Source organism: Pristiophorus japonicus, chromosome 1, assembly GCF_044704955.1.
Source record: "Pristiophorus japonicus isolate sPriJap1 chromosome 1, sPriJap1.hap1, whole genome shotgun sequence".
Taxonomy (NCBI): Eukaryota; Metazoa; Chordata; class Chondrichthyes; family Pristiophoridae; genus Pristiophorus; species Pristiophorus japonicus.
Window position 1 is genome coordinate 72,272,175 of NC_091977.1, and position 27,898 is coordinate 72,300,072.

Here is a 27,898-nt window from a genome sequence, read left to right on the forward strand (position 1 = left end):
AAAGCGGCCGGCTGGCCGCCCAGTTGTGCGCGCGTGCGCGCTGTGCTTGCTCAGCCAAGGGAGAGCTGTCAGTGAGTGCGGCGCGGAGACGGCGAGTGCACGTGTGAAAAGGGACGATGGTGTGAAAAGGGACGACGGTGACCAGCGCGATGGCCAAGTTGAATAGACTAGGGGTGATCGCAGACTTAACGGCATGCGCGTGCAGGCTGTGCTCCACTCATTTGAATCCTAACTGTAACAGATGCCTGCTCCGCATGCACGCGAGGCTGCGTAAACTGACGTTTGCCAGGGGTGGTTGGGCTCTGGCAGGGGGCCGGCGCATGCGCGCGCCATCCGCAGGGCGGGCGCGAGGGTGAGTGAACCCCGGGAGCCGGGATCCGGGCTCGGGCCACAGTCTGAATCGGGTGAAGGCGGCATTATCTTAGGTTACAGGAGCTTCTGCAGCGCACAGCGGCTAACCATTATTTTTGCACTATAATATTCGTGCGTGCAGATGTTTGGTGTTTTTAAACATGTGCTAGTGCGTGTACTAATTATAGATAACGGCGAGGTCAGGCTTGGGCTGTCATTTGGACAAGCTTTGCATTCACGGCTCGCATTTCCCCGCCATAATAACCGTACATTTTATTTTCAAACTTAGAACCTATCCCTTCTAAAGAAACGGACATGTAGTTTAGGATTGCCCTGTTCTGAACTGGTAACTGCTTGCTTACACTGTTAAGCCACTCTTGTCACTATCATAAATGTTTCCTACAGTTCAACAGCGATTGCAATTCAAATGTTCTTCATTGACTGTTAAGCACTTTAAGACCTCCGGAAGTCGCGAAAGGCGCTAAATAAATGCCAGGATCGTATTCGGGATCTTCGGTAACCAGAAAATACCAGACTAGAACGATAATTGCAATACGAATAATTTAAAGAACAGGTTAAACGTGTTAGATTAAATTCTGCTGTAGTGAAAAAAGTAACTCTTCGCTGAAAAAGCGTTAATATGGAAGGGGCGCCGGTCGGGTTAATCCATTGCATCACAAACATTTTATTTTAATATCAATGCTATTGTGCAGATTTTATAAAATATGCAGATGTTTACATTTATGAATTTTCAGCTGCCCCCTCAAATATTAGATAATGTCAACCACAGGAGTGGTAATCATTTCAATCTAATGATGAAAAGAAGACATTAAGAAAACAAATACGGGCAGGCAAACGCTGCCGATGCAGGCTTTCTTCTCAGATTTCAACAAAAATGAATACCAAGTGCTGTAAGTTTACTGAGAGCAGATAGTTATACTGTCGATGCTGGTCGGGGTCATGCATTATTTTATTTTTTTTAAACTCGCGATAATCGACATTAATCACTATGTGCAGAATATTGCTGTCTTACTTTTTTTGAAGCAAAGGTTGAAATACACACTTTTATATTCTTACTGATGGATAACATCCGTACTTTGATAGTGAAAGGATGTATCATTCGCGTTATTCGCTACACACTAGCTAAATTGTAGTTTCACTGTGAGCGAACATTGCCTTCCAGTTTGACTGTCACTCGGGATTTATTCTCTTGGTGAGCTATCTACTCCAATAACTTATATGTGGATATTCTGCAGGTTCCTTAATTCCGGGTTTCCAAATCGACCCTCTGGCGGGGTTTTTAGTTACTTTTCATACTGTCCGTACAGTTGGTATAAATGCCTCTAAATCCCAGCTATGGATACCCTCCGTTAACTCATTTATTAATGCAGTAAAGGGTTTGTTTCATCTCATGTACACGGTCACTACTTCACCAGTTTTAATGTTTTTTTATGCCCAACAACGCAACACAATCCTCGTTCCACCTTTTTGACCCCTCAAAATGAATTGTCCTAACAATAAAATACGACGTTCTATTAAATTTATGCTAATTTATTAATTTAATATTATATTCTCTGGGTCCATAATGCTCATTACTTTGCACTCCTGACTCGAAGATGAAAACTAGATCAGAGTTTTAACATTGATACTGTTAATTTTCCAACGAAAATGAGAACAGATATCCAATGCTGTGTGGAATGCATGAGTGTCACTGCTAGCTTTGACTCTTTGCGATGTTACTTGCTCTACACGATCCCCTTCATACAGTCTCCATTCCACCAGCACCCGAATGGACATTTTTCTTTTTAAAATGGCTCCCACTCACTTTTATGGACATATTTTAAGTTGTTGATAATAAGTACGATTACCTCTATTATTTTATCTCCATTCTCACTGTTACAAGTGGTCATTTGTACAGTGATAATTTAACAATGTGATCTGCCGAGTGGCGTTATTTCAAGCTAAACTCCTTAAGCAGTCATATTTATGGCAAATGTGGAATCACATTTTCCAAATAAATTAGCTTTTGTGCAACAACTTCCCTTTTTGTGATTCATTTAAGAACATGCATGTATATTTAATTTACACAGATGTGTGCATACACATTGTAAAGAAAACAAATGTATCAATAAATAATAGCTAGTTCCCTCGGTATTCTCAATGTAATAATGCGTGTAATCTAATTTAGTAATATGATAGCTTTATTTGCGTTGTTATTGCTTGATTGACCAAAGGGCCTTCCTCGGTGTCAGTTTCTGATCAATACGATTATATCCTTATGCATATATTGTGCAAATGTTATTAAGAACAATAGTAGAAACTGTATTTTGCTCATCTGAGCAAGCAAAACATCCCACTCTCAAACCCGGCATGATCAATAAATGCGGCTTTGCTAGCGTCGACTACATCACATCAATGAAAAAAATAAACGGACGATGCGGCTCAGTTATCAGCGAGCACAGGCCAAACGCTTTTGTAGGTTTGGGATGAAATGGCTTGCCTCATCAGGTGGGAAATTTAAGTATTGGCGAAGATATTTTAACATTTGTCACTTTAGGAATTAAACATCTATTGGGGCCACAGGTTCCTAATATGAATATATATATGATGATCACGCCTCCATGAAGGGCCTTGAGATATCTGTCTACGTTAAAGGTGCTGTAGAAGTGCAAGTTGTTGTGGACACAATTAATATAGGCATAATAGGATTAAGTAATGGATAGAAGTCATTGGAAAATTAAAGAGCTTTCTTAAAATAGGCATATTAACGCAGGCGGAGGTAGTTTAGCCTTGCTTCCATGCGCCGAATTTAAATTAGTACAAGTATCCAACATAGTACTTTTACAAATATAGCAGTGTTCAGATTTCCCTTTGTAGTTTGGATGTGCTTATTTGATAAATGTCCATACCATAAATTTAGTAAATTATGGAGAGCTGGAAATAAACATGTCCAAGCTACTAAGGGGAAATCCATGTACACTTTATGCTTCATCGTGTGACAGTTATGCATATATTGCGATAAATATGGCTTAATAGAGAGTTACTTCACTATGACAAATGTGTTTTTATAAAATTTATGTCAACAGTCGTCTCGCTAATATCAGCGATAATAATAGACAGACAGACAGAGAATAAAGGCATGGTCAAACTGTGAAGTTTCATTTCGAGTATGCCGGTAGCATTTGTTGCCTTCCTTTACTTGTTTAACATTTAGTTCCGTTTACAAGGCCTGGAACCAAATGTTTATATTACAATATAGGGATTCCCTTATCAATTACATCGCATACGTTACTGGAACTAGGGTAGTGCTAAAATTTCCCTTACGCGCTTGTTTGGGCAATCTCTGGTAAGATTGTTGAAATTGACATGACTTTAACCACCTACACAGTTGGGTGGAGAATTAAAAACACATATATAGTAATAACACTACTGCTATAATACAACTCTGCATAAGCACGTACAAAATAATGTCTAAGTTATTTTTAAAGTTAAGTTTGGGACAGTTACAGTGAGATTGTATGAGGCGGGCAAAATAGTGAAAAGTTCGCAGCCTGAAAGTGCAGGAATGAATAATATGTGATAATAAAAAGAATCGCAATCTAAGAAATGTGGGCAGCAATTCACCTTCCTCTGGGTTATTTATTCCACCCTCTACTTAACAGTTTTTGAGGGTTCTAATGTGAATTCCCTCCTATCTTTATTTCTTATTTGCTAATTACTGGGGAGATTCTCCAAAACACTACCTCCTTCCATGCCGTGTGAAGTCAAGAAAACCAGGAATCATTTTAATTAAAGTAATTTATAATCCGAAAGCTACTAAATATTACTACCACCCAATCGTAAACCTATTGTAATGGGACGCCTAATGAGTGCATGCGGAGTACTTACAGCTAATAACGAATTATTTTAGAGCTCATTAAAGGTGCAAGCCCCTCCCCAATGGACACACTGTTTTTAATTCTCCCCCCAACTGTGTAGGTGGTTAAAGTCAATTTCAACAATCTTACCAGAGATCGCCCAAACAAGCGCGTAAGGGAAAGTTTAGCACTACCCTAGTTCCAGTAACGTATGCGATGTAATTGATAAGGGAATCCTTATATTGTAATATAAACATTTGGTTCCAGGCCTTGTAAATGCATCTACTTTCAAGTCATAAATGTAACATGTTAATGTTTTATGCTTGAACGTATAATAATGATTGGGAAGCGTGACTGTCCAGGTGGCGAAAAAATTGAATGTTCTGAATACGTCTTTGCTTACTGTTTCTGCGACACCATCCGACTTATTCAACCAACCTGCTTTGAGCTTGGATCTGTAGCTGTGCGCTGGCACTTCTCTCAGTGACCTTGCTGTCAGTTTCAGCAAAGGAAAACTCGCTTAAGTGAAACTTATGACCTTCCGGTGTTTCGAAGTGATTTAAGTAACAGTACGAAACGTGCGGTTGTTTAAATACTGTAAAGAAACATGCTTATATATTACATTAATGAATACATGTGGGTTGTAATAGAGTCCATTGCAAGAGTCAGGGAAAGGACACATTGCCAGCAACATAAAATAGACTCAAGAAAACAACCAAATAATGCCTGAGTTTTAATGCAGGGCTATAATGATAGCCCACTTAAATTAATCGAAGTCAGCTTTAAAATGTTTTGCCTTGGTTTTATGCATTTCGTGCCCGTAAATATATATTTGGAAAATATAGTGAGCACATTGACATTTGGCCGCACTGTGTTACGAAGTGAGCAGATTGTAATCCTGTGTCACGAGGCTTTGAAGCGTTTAAATCTGATATTTCTATGCTGTACTCTACACGTACTGCGCCATCGAATGATATATAACCGTATAAAATAAGATAGGAAATGCTGCTGGATTTTCTTGGCCAGCCATACCAAAATTAGGCCGACAATAAGGATTCCTCTCATCGCTACGTGGGAAAATTTAAAATCGATATTTCCTTAAGAATCTGTTTAGCTGGAGAGAAGAGAGGGGAGATGATGAGATTTGTTTATGCAAGAAGGTGTAACCATCTACAATGCACTGCCCGGAAAGGTGGTGGAAGCAGATTCAATATTAACTGTCCAAAGGGAATTGGATAAATACTTGAAAAGGAAATATTTGCAGGGGATTGGGATTAGAATTAATTGGATAGCTCTTTTAAAGTGCCAGCACAGACACAATGAGCCGAATGGCCTCCTTCTGTACTGTATGATTCTATGATAAATACCAAAGAGCAAGTCATTACAAACGCATTTACCGTTCCCGAAACATATACATTTGATTTTCCTCATATTCTAATTAAAACTTTGTTGCGCATCTTACGGATGTTGTGAAGCACTATGGGACGTCCTGCGATAGTGAAAAGTTATTTTCTTACCCAAAGTTTCACAATATGACTATTACTGCGTAGCTTGCTTTATTTGCAACCAAGCCTGAAACAAAAACATCCTTTTGACACAACCAGCGTTCGATATGTACAAACCACAGGTCTATTATGATTCAGCAAGGGTTATATTTTCCTCATGGTGTAAACTTTTACGAAAATATAATGTGTAGATTGATCAGGAAATTGCTCAGTATGTAAATTCCCTTAAAACTTATCACCTAAAGGCGTTTTGTACATATTCATAAATTGCTGATATGTAGATAATGCTAAGGGTTGTAATGTTGCCAATATACTTGTTCAACCTTTTTGCATAGAAGCAGTTAATGCTTTAAAACCAATTGGAAGAGGTATCAACTCAGTTCTGTCTTTATTTTTGAACCAATTGCTATATTTTTAGAAGAAGAAATAATTTGCATTTATATAGTACTTTTGAAATTGATTAGTTGAAGTGCACTGTAAGCACTGTTGTTAAGTAGACAAACACGGCACAAAACAAGGCCCCACAGACAATATCATCATAGGCAGTCCCACGAAATCGAGGAAGACTTGCTTCCACTCTAAAAGTGAGTTCTTAGATAACTGAACAGCCCAATACGGGAATTACAGTCTCTGTCACAGGTTGGACAGACAGTCGTTGAAGGAACGGGTTGGTGGAACTGGTTTGCTGCACACTCCTTCTGCTGCCTGCGCTTGCTTTCTGCATGTTCTCGGCGACGAGACTCAAGGTGCCCTCCCGGATGCTCTTCCTCCACTTAGGGCGGTCTTAGGCCAGGGACTCCCAGGTGTCGGTGGGGATGTTTCATTTTATCAAGGAGGCGTTGAGTGTGTCCTTGAAACGTTTCCTCTGCCCACCTGGGGCTCGCTTGCCATGTAGGAGTTCTGAATAGAGCGCTTGCTTTGGGGGTCTTATGTCAGGCATGCGAACAATTTGGACCACCCAACAGAACTGGTTGAATGTGGTCAGTGCTTCGATGCTGGGATGTTGGCCTGATCAAGGAATCTAACATTGGTGTGTCTGTCCTCCGAGGGGATTTGCAGGATCTTGCGGATACATCGTTGGTGGTATTTCTCCAGCGATTTGAGGTGTCTACTGTATATGGTCCACGTCTCTGAGCCATACAGGAGGGCGGGAATCACTACAGCCCTGTAGACCATGAGCTTGGTGGCAGATTTGAGGGACTGGTCTTCAAACACTCTTCCTCAGGTGGCCGAAGGCTGCGCTGGCGCACTGGAGGCGGTGTTGAACCTCATCGTCGATATCTGCCCTTACTAATAATAGGCTCCTGAGGTATGGAAAGTTGTCCACGTTGTCCAGAGCCGCGCCGTGGATCTTGATGACTGGGGAGCAGTGCTGTGTGATGGGGTCAGCTTGGTGGAAAACCTTTATCTTACGGATGTTTAAGGCCCATGCCTTCGTATGTCTCAGTGAAGATGTTGACTATGACTTGGAGTTCTGTCTCTGAATGTGCACAGACACAAGCGTCTTCTCCGTATTCTACGCCGACAGAGGTTAATAAATTAGACAATAAATTAGATGACAATAAATTAGGTAATGACCAGATAATCTGTTTTGGGTGGTGTTGGTTGAAGGACGAATTTTGGTGAAGGCACAGGGGGAGCTCCTTGTTCAAAAAGTGCCATGGGATTTTTTACACCCACTAAGGAGGCAGACATGACATGGCTTTAAAATTTCATCCGAGAGACAGCATTTCTAATGCAGCATGGCAATGAAATATCATCCTAAATTATGTACTCAAGTCTGTAGTGGGGCTTGAACCTATCGATCTGGCTTTCAGGTAAAAGTGCTATTTCTGAGTGTAAGTTTAAGGAAACATTCATTTACTAAACTGTAATTATAAGTCAATGACTGCTTCCTTCTATAATTTCTATTTAACTCTACCCATAGAGGAAAATATGGTCTCAAGTCTCTGCAGGCCTAACTATCCACACCCTTTCAATTTTTGATTGAGTGTGGATACTCTCAGTAATTTACACCTTTGTGGCCTGGACCAGAATTTCACTTTCTGGTCCCAACAAAGTAAACTTGTTTCTTATGCATGCCACGAAGAAAGATAGTGAGCCCTCCGTCAGAAAACTGAGATTTTTAGGTGCTGAGGACAGCTATTGCCTTCACGTTCCGATGTCTTGTGCAACTGCATATTTGGCTTGGTTGGAAGTACTGGTAACTAAGCACTTTTGTAACTGCTATAGATGTGTGGAAATGATAGCACTGCAGTCTGACATTTTGGCTAGTTTCTGTCAGGTGAGATTTTCAGATTTAATGAAGTACAAATCCAGCAGGGGCAAACCGCAATACACCTACCATTTTGATGGAAAAATGTCACTCACAAATAGAACTGGCTGAACGTTAACACTTATCTTTAAAAGAAGAAAATATGGACATATTTGTGCAAACACAGAATGACTTTCTGATCCATCATGCATCCCATTCTCAATTACACATAACAGCCCAGAGACTTAAGGAAGACCCACATCGTGCTCGCTTCATGTACTTTGCTAGGAAGCCTACGTACAAGGTCACGAGTCAAAGCAGCAGACTAACCAAATATAATCTGACAGATCTTTCTTGTATTCTTTGCTCTATCACAATGAAGGTGTCAGTTTTGAGAAATTAGCTCTTTTCTAATGAAATCATATGATCAAAGATCACATTTAAGGAGGGGGCAGATGCAATATTAAGCTTGCTGTGCATTGTTCATTTGAACCAGTGAAATATTAAGGACCAAAATGTTACTAATGACAAGTCTTTGATACCCTACCATTGATTGCACTCTTTAATTAAAATAGGCTTAACCTCCATGATCTTCACTACATCAGAGACCCACATTTCATGGATCCTGTGAGCTATTGTTGGATTCCATGCTCCTCAGGCTACCTTATGCAGGACCGGTTCCTGGATCTTGCAACGCATTTTGCATACTGAAAGTGGAACAATTCCCACATGTTTACTTTGGAAATGTTTTGAGCAAGACTCTGTTTTGGAATGCAGTTGATTAAAACCATATCTGTGTAAATCATGCCAGTATTTAGGGCATGCATATTATAATGCTGGGTTATGATATATTTTTCCTTAATTAGCACATGACCAATCACAATAATCTCAAACATCTGCAATACTTGGGTCTCCCTTTGGCAAACAGTCTTAAACTGGTCAGAAACAACAACTTGCCTTTATATACCACCTTTAACATAAAAACACACCCACAGGTGCTTAACAGAGGCATAATAAAAAAAATGAATGCTGAGGCAAAGTAGGAGATATTAGGAGGGAAGACCAGAGACTTGGTCAAAGAGCTCAGTCTGAGACAGTGACCAATGAAGGGGATAGATTCGGTGGCAAGGCTATGGAGTTTGTGCTGGGGCCGCAGATGATGGCTTCAGTTTAAAAGGCATGGGATCAATATAGTAGAAGGTGGGTCTTATGAATGAATTGAGCTCAGCGATGGCATGGGGGAAATGGGAGAGAAAGTAGAGAGGCATGCGTTCAGGGCTAGGGCAGGGGGAGTCTGTGGTGACCTGAGGCTTGGTGGTAAAGGAGAAGCATCAGAGGCAGCCGAACACAACTAAATAGAGTGACAAACTTGTCATTAGAGGTGAGGATGGAGGGGAAAGAGGAGATAGTTTTAAGGAGACAGTTGGTAGCAAAGAAGCTGATGGTTATATTTTCTCTCTAGAATAATCCTAATGTAGTGAATGATTTTAGCAGAGCAGTGCTTGATATTTTGGAGCCAGCTCTGGTGGTGGATGGCAAATGAGCTATGTGTCATACGGTCAGGCCTGTGCCCATTGGACTTGAGGGAATGAAGATGGAAAACATATTGGGAGAACAATCAGGATAGGAGCGAGTAAAGAGCAGTAACAGTTCAGAAAGTAAATCAGAGATGGGCACACAGGTGGGGGTGGGGTTTGTGGCAATGCATTTTTAATAATGCTCTCCTGGGATTCTAAATGTAGAATGAAATTGTTAAAGTGCAAATGGGCAATTTTAGTCTCAATTTTAAGTAGGGTGAAGCATTATTTTATGCTGGGGCTTCTGCCATTTAGAACTTCCTGTCCACACTCTCAACCCTCTGCTGTTCAAAACAATCTGTTTGCATTGCAGGATGGTTTTGCAGAAGGCAGAGCAGTACAGGCAGCGATAAAGATAGTTGCTATTGTGTTGAGCAGCTGAAGTGCTTCCATTTGCTTCTGTACAGGAAAAAATAATGATTTTGCAACCCATTGTCTGCACAGGCCATACCCAGCTTTTGATGAAGGGTTAGCAATAAAGAAAAAGTTGTGAAGATTAATGATAAAACAATTGTGCATGATTCGGCTGCTCCATCTATCAATAACCACAGTTTCCAGCTATCTCTGTCTTAAATGTCAGTGCAGTTCAAATTTACATTGTAGATAGAGACCACAATATTGGTGTGGTTCAAATTCCTCAACCTCGTTGGTGCATGATACATCAGACCACAGCATTTACAACAATAGCAACATTATATTTAACAATAGAACTTTAACGTAAAAAAAATCCCAAGTCCTTCACAGAAGCAAATAACAGAAAGGAGACAATGAACAGCTTTAGTGAGATGACCAAAAGCATAGTCAAAGAGATTTTGAGGAAGCTTTTATTGGAGGGGAGATAGGTAGCATGGTGAGGGGTTTCAGGAAGATTTTGCAGAAGGGGATAAAGGTAGCAATGTGAGCGGTTTAGAGAGAGCATTCCAGAGTGTGGTGCCAAGACAGCTGAAGGTTCTGTGACTGAAGATGGAGTGAAGACAAGGTTACAAAGATGGCTAGAGGTGGAAGGTGCAGAGTATGTCCATGTACCGATGAAGGAAACTGCAGAGTTAAGGAGCGGGATGCCTATGAAGGGGCTTGTAGAGAAGTGCCATAATTTTGAATTTGATGCATTGGGATACGGGGAACCAGTGGATAGCAGTGACAGAGAATCGAGCGTAGTGAACAATAGGATATGAGAAATTGAATTTTGAATGAGTTGTAAGATGGAAATTGGTAGGCTGATGAAGTAGATGAGCATGAGAGTGACAAAGGCATGGATGAAGATTTCAGCAGAAATGGGAGTGGTGTGGCGGTGGTGGCATATAATGATGTGGAGATGGAATTAGGTGGTCTTGGCAGTAGCTGGAATATGACGTTTGAAGCTCAACTCAGTGAAAAATGGAACATCAAAATTGAGAACTGTTGAGTTCAACCTGTGTGAGCAGCCAGGGAGGGGGATGGAATCAAGTGCGAGTTTGTGGAGTTATTGGTGGAAGCTGAACAGGGTGGCTTTGGGCTTGCCAATATTAAGCTGGGAAAAAAAATGATGTTTGGTAAGATGTCCGACAGCACAGTGGTGATCATGGAGTCATGGGTGGTGATGGAGAGATAGAATTGAGTTTCATGAACATACATATGAAAGGTGACCCCATGCTTAATGAAATTAAAAACAGGGAACTCTTAGTGACACCAGTAATTGGCACAAAGAGATCAACTTTACTTGATTTTGAAAAGTATTGTTAATGTCAGAAAAATGTTACCCTGCTACATACAATGTAAAGGATTTTCAAGAGGCACCATGTGGATAATTAAAAGAAAATGGCAGAGAAGGAATCTTGGGGCACACATAAGATGAGAGGAAGCCATTGCAGGAGTTATTCTGGCTGTATAAGGACCAGGTAGATGTGGAACTAAGCAATTGTTGTGCCACTGAGGGGATATAATGGAGAAAGATGGAATTGTCAGCCATGTTGAATTCTGGGGAGAGGTTGTGGAGGACAAAGGTGGATAGAGCATCACAGTTGCAATCACAAACTATTTCACTTGTGGATTTGACTGGAGCAGGCTGTGGGTAGGATGGAAATTAGATTGAAGGAATAGCAACAGGTTGCGATGTGCACAGAGCTGGGTGGTAATGACACATTTGAGGATCTGAACAGAGGAAAGGGTGGTTATAGATAGGACAGCAGTTGCAGAGGATGGAGGGCTGAAGGGTGGCTTCTTGAGGCAAGGAATGGTGATGGCAATCTTGAACATTGGAGTACATAGCCTCAGGAAAGGGAGCCATTGATGCTATCAGAGAGCAATAGGCCAAAAAGTAGAAGTTTTGTGAGGACCTGGGATAGCAGATGAATTTGGGTAGCTGACGGATTTTTTAAAAGTTGTTAATCATATATAAAATATGGTTCAAAGTTCAGTGGTTTATGTTTGTCGTTTGATTGCATTATAAGATTAGAGTCTTCAATTCACCCATACCTGTCCAGTATTACAGATATATTTAATATGTAGAGGATGTTTATTTTTTTACATTTTTGTACCAAATAGTTTTGACACTGGAAAGTTTAATTGATGTTCCCTGATTTGTCATTATAGCAATAACTTGTAACTTAGGCTATAACAAGATACATTATTTTGTTTAGTTTTTTGTGTAAAGGATGTTCTCAACTGTATAAATTAAAAAAAATGAAGCATATACAATAAAAAATGAAACAAAGAATAAAACAAAACAGTTAATTCCCCATGGTGAACACATAAACAGTTACTGTGTATACGTTCACATCGACACAAAGTGATTTTGGGTGCACATCAAGGATTCAGGCCCCAATCTGTCTCTGAGTGTACCAATTCCAGGAAGTGTGGGAACTCACCAGAAGGCTGTCTTACACCAGTTTCAGTTCACACTGGATGCAGTACATAGTAGGATGAGCATGCTATTTTCAACTGCTGACTCAGAAACAAAAGTGCTACCAACTGAGCCAAGATAACACTCACGAGATTGCTGTGATATAATGGGTCAATTTCACATGGAGCTGACGAGTGAATATATGATCTTGAGGAGAGACGCACAATGATTTGGGTGTTAACACTGAATCATGGAAGGAACAGTATTGATTGGCCAAAAGGCCTTTACTCGTTCCAAACTTTCTTCACACACAGGCTGGAATGTGTTACAGATAGGATTGTACACATGCTAGAGTGCTTGCCAGGAAATAACACGAGTTCAAATGACATCATAAATTATAAGATCATTTGAGCTTGAGATATGTTGGGTCCCTGAAATAGAATTACTTAGAATTACATAGGCTATACAGCACAGAAACAGGCCATTCAGCCCAACCAGTCTATACCAGTGTTTATGCTCCACTTGAACCTCCTCCCATCCTCCCTTGTGTAACTCATATCAGCATAACCCTCTATTCTGTTTCTCCTTCATATGCTTATCTAGGTTCCCCTTGAATGCATCTATACTATTTGCTTCAACTATTGCCTGTGGTAGCGATTTTTACATTCTCACCACTCTTTGGGTAAAGAAGTTTCTTCTGAATTCCCTATTGGATTTCTTGGTAGCTATCTTATAATGATGGCCTCTAGTTTTGCTCTTCCCCACAAGTGGAAGCACTTGGGGAGGAGAAATTGGCCTCCTATGCACCTCCCATTAGAGCCTCCGGGGAGCGTTAATGAGGTGCTAAGTGCTAACCGACCAGGTGCGGCAAAATGACCGACGCCCCCGAACTTCTATGGTGGGTTAGCGCTGGTGCTAAAACTTACCGCCTCAATCTCTTGAGCCCCGGAGATCATAATGTCATTCGGTCCGCAGCATCTCGTTATTGCCCCGGATGTAAAATTCACTTTGGCCCCCCTGCAGCATCGCGGGCATCAGAAACGCCAGCTGCAGGAGGCGTTGTCACCTCGGCTGGCAGCTTGGGGGGCGCTAATTATAGGCAGTGGTGGACAGGTAGGCCAAAGTTTAATTCTATTCCCAGTGTGTTGGATTTTGCTTTTTTTGTACCTTGCAATTTCTCAGCCCTGGTCTCTCTTAGAGTGCTTGGAGCTGCTATGCATGTATCACAGATGCCATTGCTCAACATCCACAGCCTTAGGCTTCAATGAATGCTGTATTGGCCCGGGAAGGAGCCTGTACAACCGGCAGCACTGCCCAGAACATTGTGCAGTACTCTGCCGATACCACCCCGTCACTCCCTTTAACGCTCTAAGGGAAGTGGTAGCCCTTGATTTAGCGCTCCACTTCCCTCTTGGAGCACTAAAGCGGAAGTTCCCGTTGGAATCAATTATGTAGCACCCGGTGATACTTTTGCACTCCTGCAAAAGTTATCGCCCCAAACGGGGCTATGCAATTTCTAGCCCTTTGTACCTACTCCATCAAAACCTTTCGTCATTTTAAAGACCTCTATTAGGTCACCCCTGAGCCTTCTCTATTCAAGACAAAATAAACCCAGCCTGTTCACCCTTTCCTGATAGGTACATCTTGCAGTTCTGCTATCATCCTTGAAATGTTTTTTGAACCCTCTCCAGTGCCTCTATATCCTTTTTATAATATGGTGACCAGCACCCTACACAGTACTCTAAATGTGGTCTAACCAAGATTCGATACAGCTTTAAAATAACTTCCCTACTTTTCAATTCTATCTCCCTAGAAATAAACCCTCCGGCTTGGTTTACTTTTTTATGGTCGTATTAACCTGTGTTGCAACTATTAGTGATTTGTGTATTTTTACTCCCAGATTCCTTTGCTCCTAAACCCCATTTAGATTTTTATTTTCCAAGTAATGTGTGACCTTATTTTTCTTACCAAAATGTAATACCTCATTCTTATCTGTGTTGAATTTCATTTGCCAATTTCATGTCCATTCTGAAAGTGTATTAATGTTTTCTTGTACATACATTTGAACCTGTATTATTCTATGTGATATGTGGAGGGCAATGTATCTATATTTTCATTTCTGTCAAAATATTATTTTGTGAAGTATTTCTCCACCAAAACAATATATATCTCTCACTTTAAGATCTCTGGTTATGTACAGGTCTTACCAGTTCACAATGGATGGAACATTGCTATCGTTTGCTGAGGGGAAGTTACTTCACAACCATCAGTGTGCAGTTTGACTCCTTTAAACTATAGGAAAAAAAGCCGGTTTGTGTTTTCACTACATTACACTTCTGTTTTATTTGCTACAAATAAACACATATTTTAAAATAAGAAAACCCATCAACATTTCCTGATTTTTAACTGCATGAAAGCCTCTCATGGAACTTTATAATAACAGGAATACCGTACGTTGTGTAATAGATGGTATAATATTTAAAATGTTAAAAGTGGCAGGCGAGCCACAGCATTCTATTTTATCATACATGGAGAATACCTATGTTATCCTGGTTCTGTGGAAAATCTCATTATAAAAGTGTCCACATTAACCTGCAGTTCCCAGTATAACTGTAGGCCAGAAACGCCATAACACCTCATCTCTCGAACAGACATGGAGAAATCAGTTGCTTTTCTGAAAAGGGAAAAAAGGAAGGTATCCAGATTTTTTTGTTAAATCAGGGCTTTTTCATACTTGACATCTCGGAATTTCTTTCCTGTTTTGAAAAGTTGGGATCCTTTTTTAATGGGGACGATGAAAAGTAATAACATTAAAACCTATGCAGCTTAAAAAAAGTAAGAATCCCTTCAATATCAGAAAAAACATGTTTCCTCATCAAATGAAATACTTTTCCAACCCCATTCCCCTGCTGAGGTCATTTGCTACGTGCTGAAGGATTTTTCCAAACCTTACAATTGAGTGCATTGCCCTCTCCCCCCGCCCCCACCCCCTCCTCCTCCCCTACCATCCGCAAAGTACTTTTCTAACTGCCCCACTGGGTTACTTCTCTAACCCCTCCCCCACTGAGGTACGTTTCCCCGCTCTGTTCCACCCTCCCCCATCCCCTTACCCAGGATCCTTTGTTCCTCCCCCTCTCATCCTGTCCCCTCCCGTTTCCCTCCCATCATGTTCCTCTGTCCTCGCCCCTCTCCTTTCCTCTCCCTTCTCCGAAGTTCTTCCTGTTCCCTCCTCCTCCCTTGCCCCTGCCTTCTTCTGCCTTGATGCAAATATCCCCCTGCTCTCTAACCTTGCATTACCTGAAGACAGCACTCGGTGTTGACTCCCCCTATGCAACACCAGGAGAGATTGACTGGTCATATAAAATATTTCCGTTTGTTATATATAAGTTGATCTCTTGTGGTGTTTATGTTGGACTAAAACGCCTCTATCCCTTTAACTGTTTCTGTGCACTGTGCCTCCCCTCTAATTCCTTCAGTGCCGTGCATACATCTTTCTGATTGTGTTCCACTCCTCTGTCCCTCTCTCCCTATGATTCACAGACTTATTTTATTTATTATGTTTGATTCATTCACTCATTGATTTATACTGTCTCTAAAAGAGACTATCTTGAACTATATAGGATAGATACTGCGTCGAGTAACACAGTTGATGTCAAAACGACTTTACAAAGTCCATTAGATCAGATGGATCAGTTTACAATCTTATCCAGAGATTTTTTTTTAATATATCGATAATGTACAACCAGGTTTAAATCTATTCTGTAGCTACCCATCTCAGACCAGTAAATACAGTTTGGGTCTCTTCCTCCATCTCCTCTCTTCTGCATGTCCTTTTATTGTTCGCACACTCTTGCTTTTAGTGAAGTATTGAATTTATGTCTCTTATCTTTGATAAATTGCCAGTTAGACTGCAGTCACAGATCCATTTGGCACTACACAATCAGAATACATCAAAAATTCCCACTCCAGTGTCAGTTTCGACAGATGCGCGCTGGACTCTTGTATGTAATGGAGAGATTCGCTGACTATTATAAAAAATACCCTGGCACATATTTTTATTGTAAATCTACAAAGTAACATAATTGCAAAAACGATGTACACGGAACCACGGATCCGGATCATTAACTTATTTTATCGATTTCTACCGAATTTGTTTGGGTTAATAGATTCCGATTCTGACCTGAAGAATGCTTGGTCTTCACGGGTCCTGACATACATGTGTATTGCATGAATGACGTGTGTGACATGTAGCACGCACATCACGCAATGTTTATGAAGATGTCACTGCCGCACAGCACGGGCATCCCGAGACACAATTTATTGGCGCTGAATTGTAAGCAGTCAAAGCAAGTAACTTATACTCAAATGGCAAGGCTCAGGATACCCATTAAGCAATACTGTACAAATTGACGGATTTACAAACCAAAGTTTAAATGATGCGCAGAGGTGGTATGCTGCTGTGCTTGATAAAGACTCATTGAACAGCAGGGGACACAATGGCTATCATGGTGTGAATTCTGTCATAAGCTGTGGGTGCCTGTGACATGTGAGTACATTGCACAATGCACGGAGGCTGGCCTTTCAGTTTCTTCAGAAACTGCCATAATAATATATACAACCATCTGGCTAACTCACATACTTAACGCAGCTCATTGTGGGATGGAGCTCAGTGTTTGGCGTTATGTGTTTTACTGGTGTTAGCTGGCTGAGAAACTTGCAAATCTGTAATTCAGTATAATCTGCGGCTCAGAGTCTCGTTATGTTCAGTTTGAAAAATACAGATCTTAATTACTTGGAAACCATAACAATCTTTCATTTTTACCGATTTCCATCAATAAATTGTAGATTTTTTTCATAAACTATGTAAATAATTGTGGGTTGTACTTTCGCTCAGCCGAGGCCTTTCTTGAGTTTTAGTGATGTTCCAAATAAAACTGATTTTACTGATATGTATCCTGAGCTCCTATTTTTTGCTCTTGATTTTCTTCTGTTTTAATGTTAAGATTGAAAAAACACTCCAAACCGGTTTTTAAAAACAGCAATAAAATCTGACTTTAATGATGATAAAGACATTTCCCTCACACCTCACCCAATCACAGAAAGAAAGACTTGCATTTATATGCCTGTCACAACCCCCAGGCGCTCTACAGCCAATGACGTTTTTTGAAGTATAGTCACTGTTGTAATGTGGGAAACGCCACAGCCAAATATGCAAACAGCAAGCTGTTTTAGTGATGTTGGCCATGGAGAACTCCACTTCTCTTCTTCAAAGTAGTGCCATAGGATCTTTCAGGTCCACCTGAGAGAACAGAGACCCCCCCCCCCCGGTTTAACAGCTCATCCGAAAGACAACACCCCCACAGTGCAGCACTCCCTCAGTACTGCACTGGAGTGTCAGCCTAGATTTCTGTGCTCAAGTCTCGGGAGTGAGACTTGAACTCAACCTTCTGACTCAGAGACGAGAGTGACACAAACTGAGCTAGGGCTGACACATTGGATCAAAAGGTGACTCTAAGAGACACATAATTAGCAATAGCCATTCAATTCGGAAGACTCTGCTATCAAGTTCAAGGCTAGTCGTTCATTTGAAACAAATTGGGAACGATTGGCTTTATTTTTGCAGAATATCTGCACGGTGGCTGCTTTAACCGCGAACCTAAAAGCATTTCATATTATTTATTTCCTAAATACTCTTTATCGAGTCTCACAAATGAATATATTATAAACCAAACATGTTGCTAATATTAAAGAGCAAGTCGCCGTTAACTTGGGCGAAGAACGGTTACGTTTACACCCTACCCGAATTCGGGTTCTACGCTAACTCGTTCTGAACTTTCTGGCTGACAATGGAAAGGCTCCCGTGGTTCAAGGAGCAACTTTCTGGCCAGGTTCCATCTCCCTGCTCCAATCAAACCCGGCCAGCAGTCATTTATTATGCATTATTTTAGCATTGAAGTTTCATGCGACAGTCAGGCGTGAAATTATCTTTCAGAAATCATCATCCATTTTTATTATTCGAAAACCGGTTTCAAAACAAATTGGGCGTTTTACCAGTACAGAAAATCCACACAACTCGCCTGGCCGGCTCTGTACGGCACCAGGCTGAGGCACTGACGGTTTGGTGTCTGTTCACTGACAGGAAGTAGACCCACAGCGCGCACATAGGCAAAGGGGACGCCAGCAATATTTTATATCTGTAACAATGCAGTTGCCGTAACGCTTACATTCTGTGAATTTTGTTCAAATGTATTAAATAAAAATGCATGTTTTTTTTGCACAGAGCTCATTTTCTGCATTTAAAAATAATTGACCGGAACTTCATTTCTAATTAGAAAAACACCACAGTAATTGAATGTTTTTAGAGGTCTGAGACTGATTAACTGGATGGTGATTTCTGGGAGATAAAGTATCCTCTTGTAACGACTGGTTTTATTATACCAGCATGTATTTTGACTGTTCACCTACAGTTCAAGAACTAAAAGTCGAAACCTATTTGCCGTCATTGCAGGTTGCAGATCAATGATTGGACAGGAGATGATCCATCAGTCAATTCAATTGTTCAACTGACAAAACGTTTTAAATCGGGTTACAACGTATTCTCTGTATTTTATGTAACATTGTGAAAACATGTTGAAATAAAATCATGGCAGATTAAAATATGGCCGGACTTTCATTTAGACCTGACACTTCCTCTTCAAACTGACTCCTGCATAATGTCTTAGTTCAACAAGACGGAAGACTTCAATCCCGCGTGCATTTAGTTTGACTTCTTGAATTATAAGTGAATTCACTCTGTAAATGTGAGTACAAGCTGGAAAAAAAAAACAAAGCTTCGAACTTTGAGAACCCTCCAAAAATCACCTGTTGGGCTTGCTAGCCCGGAACTCAACCACGAATATTGATCAACAACAGAAAGGTGCGATAGTGTCTACAAAATACTTTTAAATAAATGCTTCCTAATAATTTCACATGATGTATATAACAATTAGACGGCTAATAACGAAACCTTGTAAGGGTGACGTAAGGAGTGGCTTTCAGTTTCAGGCAGGCTCCAACTGCAGAACAACATTGCGGTCAGTCGCAATTTCAATGTCAGTTTCTTAGAATGTTACTTTGATAAGACTTATTTTGTTTGCCCCATTTCGGAGTAAGTGTTTGTATAGATGTCTCAATAAAGCACGACTGTAAAAAAATGACCCTCTATGAGCGTTTTCATAGTGACAGTGTCCCTCCACTTTCCTTCCCCAAACGGTAAACGGGCCACATTTACAATAAAACATTGTAATGTGGAAGGATTCATAATGGTTATCTAATAAACATCCATTCGGACACGCTTGAAGTTGTTTCAGGAAATGGACTGTTATGTTTTCAAAATACATTAATGCTATGCAACTTTCTCATTAGTATTCTACTGAAATTCACAGCACAGCAGATGAGACACCGAGGAAGAATTTAAACCAGTTTCCCAGGTGTTACGGAGTTCCGATGAGCTAATTTCAAATCAGGTCAAATGTATGTAGCGTGCTTGTATTAATCGTTGTGATTCTCAAAGTGTAACAAATTATTTATCTTTAAAGACATGGATGTTTTAAATTTCTTTTGCAGACATGATATATTCCGATATTATTTTGCAAGAGCTACACTTAATAATTTATATTCATTAACAATGCTGCAATTTTATAGGTTGGATTTTCAGGGAGAGTAGAATATCTTAAGATTAATTTCTGACCACGGAACTTGCACGGCCGTTGTAAGAGGGGATGAGTATGAAATGCTTCGAATGTCACTATGAAGAAGCGGTGTAATTTTATTCAATTTAAAACCAACAGAGGCGACTTATTTTCATTCATTTCACCCCACAACTCCCCCTTGCAGTCAGACTCCACATTGTGATTCATAATATGTCGCTTAATTTTCACCATCTTTGAGTAAAGATATTTCATTCCTCCTCATGCACGGAGGAGGAATGACACGTCTTTTCACCTGTGGAGTGGGGCACAATTAAAATAAATATTTTTGAAATGAGCTTTACACAATGCATTAGTGAACATGTGTTTGAAGCGGCGCTGGAGCAGTTTGGTAAAATAAAATAGCAGAGGCTTGCTGGGCCGATTGGTCCCCTGCGTGTGTGATGATTCCATGTTGTCGATGTCTGTATTCTGAAGTTTACAGACTCACAATGTGGAATGTGTATCAGTATTTCAGAGTAAGTTTAAAGAATTTTAATTACAAAGTTGGAAGTCAGTGTTTCCTGTATTATTAATTCACGCTTTGACTACATTTAAGAAAATATTTTTTCTAGATTTTTCCTTTGTTTCTTTTGATTTGGTTGATGGATAACATTTTATTTATTTCGGTCAATAGTAGAAAAGAGAGCCTAATGGCCAATCCCTACACGTAGAATGGCAGACGGAATGGTACAAATCTTCCAGAATCATTCTAAAATTCTAACAAAAAACATCGAAAGAATAAAACTCGCTTTGCGCTGGGCTCGGCAACTTCCATCATAACTCCCCTACATCCAGGGGATTCAACCTGCTTTAAATTGCCTTACCTTCTCTCGTACCCCAGCCTGCCTCAGCTCTGTACTGCAAGTGTCAATCTTGGACATATGTGAAACGATTTATAGAAAAAAGGATGCTCGCCGAGCTGTGGCCCGTAATGGTGGTAGGGACTGTGAATGGGATATAAAAGGTGTATATTATCTGTTTGTTTTAATTGATGTAAAAGACTTGAACTGAGAGCTGTGAATATAAGGTCAGTAGATACTTTTTTTCCGAAGTAGACGTTAAATAGAAAACTGCAATGGTGCCGGTCACCCTTTAAAATCTAATTGACTTGACTCAGTCAAAGGCCTCATGATGAAGGTATCAATCAACATGTCTAAACTAAATGATGAATGTCTACTTCGGAAAAAAGTATCTACTGACCTTGTATTCACAGCTCTCAGTTCAAGTCTTTTACACCAATTAAAACAAACAGATAATATACACCTTTTATAACCCATTCACAGTCCCTACCACCATTACGGGCCACAGCTCGGCGAGCATCCTTTTTTCTTAGTTTTCTTCTTGAGACCCATCCCTATCTAAAGTGTCCTGGGACATTTCTACTTTAAAGCCACAAGATAAATGCGAGTTGTTGTTGCAAAAATAATTTGCTGTAACTTTAAAAATTGAATGTTATAAAGACAAGCGAGAGAAATATACAGAAATAAAGAGCACTGACTAGTTCAGTGTTCATGGAATAAATTTAAATTCTAATCACAGCCAACTCATCACACAGCCGAAGATCACTCCAATTACTGATGATGGGACAACACTATGGGACCACCAAAAGTAGAGGCGATCTTGGAGTCTTATCATCAGTAAAACCAACAAGAATTTTATAATAATGCACATAAAAGAAAAGTCGCAAAGTTACAAATTCATGAGTTACGGATCATTTATCGTGATGTACTGGCCCAGTGGGATGCCACGCAAAATCCTGGTAGATTTGCCAAACAAGAGAGATTTTCTTTATGTTTGAGGTTAAAGAAGCCCCTGTTGAATGATGTCTCTGGTTACTGGTGAAGGCTCCTGGCCTTTCACACACATGAAACTATCCCAATAATACACCAAAAATATGATCAATATACATGCTAACGTCTAGATCTGACTGATGGGAAAATAATCTCATGACATTGACAACATATTACCGTTACTTTAGCAAAATAGAACACAAAGGAAAAAGTAATATATTAACGTGTGTATACTTAACCACAGGAAACAGCTATTTTAGAATAAGCATTGAGAACAAAACAGGAGTCCGATTTCTACTGACCTGTATTAACCCTTAGAGACTTTTACAATATTCAAATATACACCTTGTTTCTCTGATGGCAGGTGCAAAATCTCACCAAGGCCCCACTCCAACCGAACTCTGCAACCTCCTCCACTCTCACACCTGTCCCACCATCTTTGGTCTTTTAACTCTGTCTGGTTGTGCAACTCTCGGTGGCAGAGCCTTCAGTTGCTCCGGTCTCCCTTTCTGGAACTCCCAATCTAAAATCCTCTCCGTCTCCATTTATCTTTTCACATTTAAAAGTCTTCTCAAATTTCATCTTTTCGGCAGACCTTTTGGTCACCGGTCCTGAATCTTGTGCCACAGCTCGGCGAGCATCCCTTTTACTTATTTTTCTTCTTGACACCCATCCCTATCTAAAGTGTCCTGGGGCATTTCCACTTTAAAGCCACAAGATAAATGCGAGTTGTTGTTGTTGCAAAAATAATTTGCTGCAACTTTTAAAATTGAATGTTATAAAGACAAGCGAGAGAAATATACAGAAATAAAGAACACTGATTAGTTCAGTGTTCATGGAATAAATTCAAATTCTAATCTTATTCCATTTTTGCGTTTTGGTTCAGAAATGCTTCAGCAGTCTTCAAACGTTACTGTCAAATAATATATTTTGAGATAGGTACATTATATTGAAAACAAAAGAGTTCCAAACAGAATGAGGGAACTATTTCTGTATTCACCTATTCAATGGAACAGTCGACCATCTGGTACACCCAACTGAGTCATCAGACCCTGCCAGACGCAATACATTTACAGTAATGCACCAGGAATCAATTAAGATGAGTCCGGTATTTCCCCCCCTTGTGTTTCACTACAATGAACCAAAATGAATAATTCCCTCATAAATTGTTGTGAATAAATAACACATTTGAAATGTGGAATATAAGATATAACTTCATGCAAATTATACGTCCTCCAAATATGGAGAACGTACTTAGACTTAAAGAGAGGCACGGTTCAAAGATCAAGCAGTTCCTCATAGTGAAAGAAAAAATAGCTGTTGCTCATCTCTTTGGAGTTGATTATAGGATGGCGTTAGCAAAGCACTGGAAGATATAATAATAACACATCTACTTCAGGACAGTACTTATAACTCTGAGCAATTTAAACATTATTTTTATTCACTATAATTTGCATAGTACATCACTAACATGAACCAATTGGTATAGACCATAAGGGTCGCCGAGGAAACATAGCTACTATCGTTTACATGGCCCATACTAATTCCAGACTGCTTTTTTCCAGTGCTCTGATTGGAGTGTTAGTTACATTTTTGTTATTGAAACACGAAATTAGGTTGAAAAACTCTTAATCATGGAAAGTGAGAAAGGGTTCACCCCACTGAGGAATTATACATGGTAGAGTGTTCCCATATCACAGCATCACTGAATCCAGGCAGAGGAAGCAGTCAGAAATAACTTGGTTTAATGGGCTTCAGATGAGATTGAATCATATTGCAGAAAGAAAACTGTAGCCATAACCTAATAAAATCACTTCACCTAATTTCTTTCCACAACAAAGTTCAAATATATATTTTTAATCCCTTCTCACTTTGGTGAAATAGGGCACTAAAATTAATAAAGTCACAACTTCATTTATTTTAAAAGAATAATTACATTTGCCAATAAGCCACTTAAATAGTCTGAACACCGAGAGGATTAGTTCTTGGTAAGGCAGTAGGTGTTATCAATACTTTGCTGTCAGAATGCATTATTTAATGGTATTACTTGACATTTGTTTGCAATATCTAAGCCTATTATAAATTACCTCACACTGCTTAACATTTTACCTACAACTTGCAGGAAATGTTGGACAATTAAAGGCTTATTTATGCTGTACAAGCTTTGCAACCCTGAAGGGTTATCACTTGAATTAAAATAAACTATAATGGTAGCGCACTGAGGGCAATCTCTTTTTCCCAATCCTGTAATGGATTTTTATATTTCTAATACTCTGCCAACACATTTGGGATGGGTGGGAAGGTGCCTTCCTTCATAAACTATTGGATTAAGTTAATATTTTCCACTCACATTTATATAACCGCTTGAATTAACTTGAAAATATTAGGAATATAGAAATAGATCTTGTCATGTATCTCACATTACTGTATATAACTGTATCTTACCATGCTATACATGACTGTAACTGGATATGACCTGTAACAATAAGCAAACCTTACCACCAGGGGTGCACTTGCAGGAGACACTCCATACCTGTCCCACTGAGGTATATAAAGAGAGGTCTCAGGCAACTGCAGCACTGGAGAGCTGGAATTAAAGGTGCAGATCCTGAGTGACCTTGACTTCAGCATGTGTCTCGTGTAAGTCAGTACATTAGAGTCAGGACTTAACAGATCTGAATTTCAGAAATTATAATTGGTCAGTTTCTTGGGTCAGCTGTTCAAATTGCCATAGCTTTAGTTAACTTTTTTGAGCTGTCTAAGGGAGTAAACTGAGAAGAAGTAGTGTTTACTGGCAGTGCGAACTTCATCTGCTGTTATAATGTCTTCTTTTCTTAGGCAGTCCCTCAGAGTCGAGGATGACGTGCTTCCACACTAATATGAGTTCTCAGGTGACTGATGAGTCCAATGCGGGACCCACACTCTGTCACAAGTGGGGCAGATGGTGGTTGAAGGGAAAGGTGGGTGGGGTGCTGAAAAAGCTGAACAATCCCAAGGTCTGTAACTGTATTTATACCACCACTTTTGGTCAATGCCAAGCTTTTTCAGGTGCAGATCAATGCAAGAGCAGTAGTTAGCTCTGAAAGGTCTAATTTCAGACCACACTAAAGGCAGGAGGTGAAAGACCAGCTCCAAACTGCAGTCTCACATAGGTGTGGTGAGAGAGCTGCCTTCTCGGTCTCACACTCTGTGCAAAGGAAAAGATGTATGAATATCGAAGGAGAGCTGTTAACTTTGTGTATGTTGGTCAGTGTTTCATATGGCATTGACCAAAAGTGGTAGTATAAATACAGTTACAGACCTTGGGATTATTCAGCTTTTGCCCTTAATTTCTAGTTCTGGATTTTTTTTCTGCTTTTTTTGTTTTCATTAACCTGTGTAATCATGTTGATGTCACTCTTATGCATTTTACACTGTAACATGTTTGACATTTTTTGTGACTCCTTGAGGGTTTGTAGGCCTCACAATAATTCCACTTGCAGAAAAGGACATGTGCCTTTTGTATATTGGCAGATATCCTGGCTGCCATGTTACAGCAGGACAGGCAAACTGATGGCCACACAAAGGAGAGAGATAGAGCAAGAATAAAACAGCGGGATTTAACAGTACAAAAGCCTTTCAAGCAATCGCGGAACATTAACAGTTATTCTCTATTTAAGCACAAATCCGGAGCTAAATTTTCTACGTGTGCCATGAAAGCATCAGACAGGCAGTCAGAACGGGACTGCACAACCTCTTGCAAACTTGCAGAGAAACTGTAACTTTTAATTAACTCCCACTTGCAAAGAAATTGAATCATGCTAAATAAAATCTAGCTGCAATAATTCAGTGACAGCAAAAAAAAATGGCAGCCGCTATAAAATGGAGCTGCTGTAGTAATGTGGCAGTGAGTGAGTGAGTAACTGACTCCTATATAAAACCACGTTATTTGAGATACTTAACCTTCATCTCCAAAATTTCTAGTTTGCATACATTTGCACTTGAACTCTTTTCATTAAAATTGATATTTTTTTTATTTTGTATTTTTTCATTTAACACCCTCTTGATTATGCCCCCCACCCTGATCACGGCACCCTGGGCAGTTAGTTGCCCATGTCACCCACCCATAAGACCGGCTCTGGGTGCGGGGGTGGGGGGGTGGGGGGGGCACAGGGGAAAACAGTGGGTTTCTATGAAAGATTATCTACATGGGCTGACTAACATTCCTCATCTGCATTTTGTGACTTGTATGGACTTGTGTAGATTAGCTGATACTTATTATGAAAAGCATTAACAATTTGAAAGAAAAAAATGACTAAATGAATTGTCCTTTGTGTTCCTGAGAAAAATGGATAATTGGTGTCATTACTTGGATCTGGCATTTACTGCATCCATCCAGTTTCCTCGATGATATGACTCATAAATATTTTATTATGCCACTGCAAAGTAGATACGTTATAATCCTGTGATTTGTAACATTATTCTGATGGATATCATTAAATTAACTCTTAGGGGGAGAAATTGGCCTCCTTTACACCTCCTGTTAGCGCCTCTGATGCCCGCGAACTTGCCATGGAGGTTTGCGGTGGTAGTAGACCCAAATGCCACAATCTCCTGCGCCCCTGAGATCGTGACATCATCTGGTGCACAGCGCCCTGGTACCACGCCGGATGCAAACTTCGATGCCGTCCCCTGCAGCATCACTGGGCATCAACACCGGTAGCTGCAAGAGGTGTAAGGTATGCCTGCTGCTTAGGGAGAGGTATTAAAAAGGATTGTCAGTGAGGTAGGGGAAAATTCTTTAGTGAGCCCTCCTGTCATTTTTTTTACATTTTCTTCTGCCGCGATTGATCAGCCCTACACTCTGGGGCTGATCCTCACAGATTGCAGGTGCTGTCGGTGAGCAGGGGATTTGATTTTTTGCAGAGGCTGCAGCAATGGCCCTTCCCTTTAATAGAGGGAAGGAGCCTCTGATCCTGGCAGCGCTGCACTGGACATTGCGTAGCGCTCTACAGCTTGATTTAGCGCTCCACTTCCCTCCTGGAGCGTTAAACCGAAAGTTTGCATCTGCTAGAATTGGGTAGCACCTGCCGATACTTTTGCAAAAGTTATCGCTCCAAACGGGGCACTATGCATTTTCTAGCCTTTAGAATCCTAATGCAAAGATCTAGGGAAATAATTGTGTTCCCGGCATGGTCAATTTCTTAAGCTTTCAGCTCACACACTGTAATCCCCAAACAAATATTAATGCAGAGGGAATAAAGTGATTTAAATGTTGCTTTCATCCAGTCATACTAATCCCAAACCAGTAAAAGCATCTCAAACACAATTTTAAATAAAAATTAAAAAGTTAAAACGTTTTATTTCTGCATGCTCTCTTTTTCATTTCCCCATTCTTTCTCCTGTTTTCATTATTTCAACATTAATATTACTTTTTCTTTCTTTATGATGTAACTTGATCTATTCTAATCTTTTTTTAATTTAAAAATATATTTTTTAAACCCCTACTAATTTGTTTTCTTCTTCCTCCAACCAATCTACTGGGAGGCAGTAGATTGCAGTGCTGTATTACAGTAAACATTTTATGCACTTTATTAAGAAACATACTTCATGTCTTTTCAATTTATCTTGTTCTTTATAATATTCAGCTTTTCACATTTACAGACTATTTGTTTTGTAATTATTATACAGGTGCAAATTTGAAAGTTGTCACTCCAAATTATGCTCACAATTTTGAATCCGTTTTACTGAGACTTTATAGTAAACTGGAGACCAGGAACTGCTGTTAAGCAGGTTGATATTGCATTGTCATCATCATCATCATAGGCGATCCCTCGAAGCGAGGATGACTTGCTTCCACGCCAAAAATGGCTGAGTTCACAGTTGTTTCAATGTTCCAGACCCCGAACTAATATTCCAGATCCAGAACTACATCTTGAAGGGTGGAAGATGCCTGTGCATGGATTTTTTTAACGTGTGGTGGCCATTGCACACCAGTCACCGCACGGGCTTGACAGAGCTAGGTCTTGGTCCA

General features: G+C 40.1%; 1 long non-coding RNA gene across 1 annotated transcript; it reads left to right on the forward strand.

Moving 5' to 3' along the window:
- Window positions 1–1,136: 1,136 nt before the first annotated feature.
- On the forward strand, window positions 1,137–18,976 carry LOC139226423 (uncharacterized). The gene is made up of 3 exons (XR_011587262.1): window positions 1,137–1,262; window positions 14,566–14,675; window positions 18,874–18,976. It is a non-coding gene; the product is annotated as an uncharacterized lncRNA (long non-coding RNA).
- Window positions 18,977–27,898: the final 8,922 nt, after the last annotated feature.